Genomic DNA, 3,328 nt, shown 5'->3' on the forward strand with positions numbered 1-3,328 from the left:
ACCCCGATGACAAGGAACATATATATATAAATCCCTCATTCCACCATGCTTCAAATTTGTGCAGCTCGAATAGCAACCATAGAGACCCTCCGCAATATGTACATCTGCATTTGTCAAAGGAAATAAAGGCCAACATAGTTTAAAGAATCTTTTCCCATATCAGCCCCAAGAATTGAAGAATTAAAGGACCTGTTGCTCAAAGTTGGCATTTGATCATGGACTTATGGTGAGAAACACTTGTTCAATTACTGGCTCTGTCTCAAGAGCTGACTTGCCTAAGCCTGTATTATCAGTTGGCACACTGCGCCATCCAAGGACAACATGCCCCAATGACTCAGCGACCTATACAGATTAAGGGATGAGTAACAGGGTTTAATAATTTTAGATAACTAAAAGCAAATCAGTTTACCCAAATAGAACATATATCTATACTAGAGTTGGATCAATTATGAAATAAAGCATTTAAAGTGCTTGATTATAGAGGATGAAAAGCAAAATGCAGAGCTCCTTTACATATAATTTTACTAAATCAGCATAAAAAGAAGTTCTAGAGTTTTTGAAATCTAACACGAACATGACTCGTTTACATCTTGTGCAAGTCATACCTAGTTACGTTGAAAAAGTTTGTCAATAGGTATCACAAGATTTATTTCTAATTCAACTTATGTCCTTTATAGCACTGGAATGTGACCATTCTTGAATGAAAGGAATATCATCCTCTTAAATTCTTCAAGTACTCATTTATAATGATTTCCATTTCCTATACTTTTCTTTTTGAACTTTGTGTTCCTTTGTCTCAAACCCAATAATAACTTACTCAGTTACTCTTGGAGAACAAACACCAAATCTTTCTCAGGTTGTGTTATTTATCCAGTTGATTTAAATTTATATTGCAGTTGTTAGAGAAACAACGATTGATAGACTTTGCAGATGCACTTCGAAGCAAGCTCAACTATTATGATAAAATCAGAGAATGTAAGGTTTAAGCTATGACCTATTACCCATCATTTGATGGCAGTCCATTAGTTGTTGTTGTCCTCAAGATTGCTACTATTTATCATTTCTTAGACAAATATTTAAGCAATTACCAAAACTTGCTTATAATTACTGATTGCTTCTTATGTTGATCATTTGTTGAATCATTTGTAGCAGTATTTACTCTTTGTTTGCTAATCCATAAGGACTTCCTCTCTTTTTCTTTGATCTATATTTCAGGGAGTTTACTCCTCAAATATGAATATTGGGAGTGAACAATTTTTCCCTTTGCTGCAAAGACTTGATGATTGTATTTTGTAACTGCTCAAACGTACAATTCACATGCCAGTATCTAGTCCATATGTATAAAACCATATACAGTGCATACACAAGAAAACTTTAGTAAAATATAAGCACTTGAAAATTTTCAAAATGCTAAACAATTTTTTGCAAAAGGATGCATACATACTGTAAGTATTGATGTTGGAACTGCCAAAACTATCAATGAAAATAAGCAATGGCCCTGATTCCAGCTGAGAAAAACAATGTGAAGAAAATTAGTACAATCAAGAACTGTAAAAGAATTAATGGAACTCAACAATCCCAAATTATAACACAGTCTACATTTAACCATCAAAAGGATAACCTTCTAAACATTTTTTTAATAAAATTATACAATACAAAACCCTAACTGGCTCAATTTGAACCAAGAAATTCATTGTTAAGATGATTGAGCCATATGGAAAATCAAACAATTACAGTGACAGCAAGTTTCAAGAAATTCTCTAACAGAGAAATCAATCTATTATTTTAGAGGATATTCTTCAATCACTTGAATAAAAGTCTCAAAATAAGAGCATATTAATGAACAACCTTGAGAATTCAAAAACAATTTTTCCAAATGCGAATATCAAAGATGATAAGCACTAACTTTGAACTTAGCCCAACAGTACATAGTACCCTTCACTCGCGGTTGAGTGCGCTCTTGCTTCCCCATGTGCCCGTCTATAGAACCCTAGAATCAAAGAACCCTAGAATCCCTAAATCGACACCAACCGAAGATTTAAACAAGGTCATGATGACAATTTGTGATCAAGAGACGAGATAGGGTTTAGGACTCACCGGAGAACGACAGGAGGGCCTCCGGCGGCAGTGCAGCGAAGATTAGTAACCAATGGCGGGGAGGCGATCGGGGAGGATATCCAAAATGGTCTTGACGCCAGTGTTCACCTCTTCCCCGAATCTGGAAAAACCCTCTCGTTTTCGCCTTTTTGGATCGTTTTAACCCAGTCATTCAATAACTCTTGCAAACAAACCCCTATGTTATCCTAATTTTATAATTTTGTCAAAACACACATTGAGAAAAATAAAAACAAAGATTTCACTCAAACTGGAACTGGAGGAATGAAAAACCCAAGATATACTCATGATCAAGAAACTCAATCCGAAGATTTAGAATTAAATTCAAAGAAAAAAACTGAAAATAAGTGAAGAAATAAATAAACAAACAAGATTGAGTGAACTTCTACATTAAAAAACTTATACCAGTAAAAAAAGCAAATAAATAAATAAACAAAAAAAATTTATTATTAAATTTTGTGACATATTTTGCAACGTTAATAAATTATTACATATAATATGTCGCAATTACTCGCATAATATGTTGTAAGTTTGCAACACTTTGCAACATTTGTTAAGCATGCCTTCAAGCACTAAAATTTTGCCACATTTTGCAATGTAATTTAGTTCTTTCTGTAATGTTTTTGGTTTTTTGTCACACGTTATTGTAATTTATGTTGTAAATTTATAACATTTTTAAGCATCGTAAATTTATGTGTTATATTTTAGGATGATGAGGATGATTGTGTTCCTCTTTTTATTGTTATAATCTTTTAAAAAATATGAATTATTACATTATAAAAATAATATTTTTATATTCGATGATGGAGCCATAGCTGATAAATAATAATGTTAGTTCCGCCGGTGTGGTTTATGGGTTTTAGGGAACACTCAAGCACTCATAGATCTCACACAAACCATCAAAGAAAGTTCACACAAACAAAACAAGAAGGAAACAAACAAAATTGGTAACCGAGTTCGGCGTCCACTCGCCTACGTCTGGGGGGTCAAGCCCGGAGATAAACAATCCACTAAAAGAGGTAAAAAAATATGAGTACAAACACTTGTCACTCACACTATCAAACAATGAAGATCACTACCCTCTCTAGATTGTCTAGTGCTCGCTCACTCTCCTCTAAGAGACACTCAAGAGACACACTTACAATCTACGAGCAAGGTAACTTATATAGACGCCTCAACGTCCCAAAAATAGCACATACCTCTTTTGGAATCT

The 3,328-nt window shown here is 33.9% G+C and overlaps 1 long non-coding RNA gene across 2 annotated transcripts; it reads right to left on the reverse strand.

The window, feature by feature from the left end:
- Nucleotides 1-2,226, reverse strand: LOC120257118. Of its 2 annotated transcripts, XR_005535528.1 has the most exons (5): nucleotides 2,098-2,226; nucleotides 1,907-2,015; nucleotides 1,445-1,508; nucleotides 190-342; nucleotides 1-104 (listed from the first exon to the last, which is right to left on the reverse strand). It is a non-coding gene; the product is annotated as an uncharacterized LOC120257118 (long non-coding RNA). The 2 variants fall into 2 exon arrangements; XR_005535527.1 differs by having other exon boundaries at nucleotides 1-342.
- Between the last annotated feature and the right edge of the window lie 1,102 nt (nucleotides 2,227-3,328).

Source organism: Dioscorea cayenensis, unplaced genomic scaffold (genome assembly GCF_009730915.1).
Source record: "Dioscorea cayenensis subsp. rotundata cultivar TDr96_F1 unplaced genomic scaffold, TDr96_F1_v2_PseudoChromosome.rev07_lg8_w22 25.fasta BLBR01001884.1, whole genome shotgun sequence".
NCBI classification, from domain to species: domain Eukaryota; kingdom Viridiplantae; phylum Streptophyta; class Magnoliopsida; order Dioscoreales; family Dioscoreaceae; genus Dioscorea; species Dioscorea cayenensis.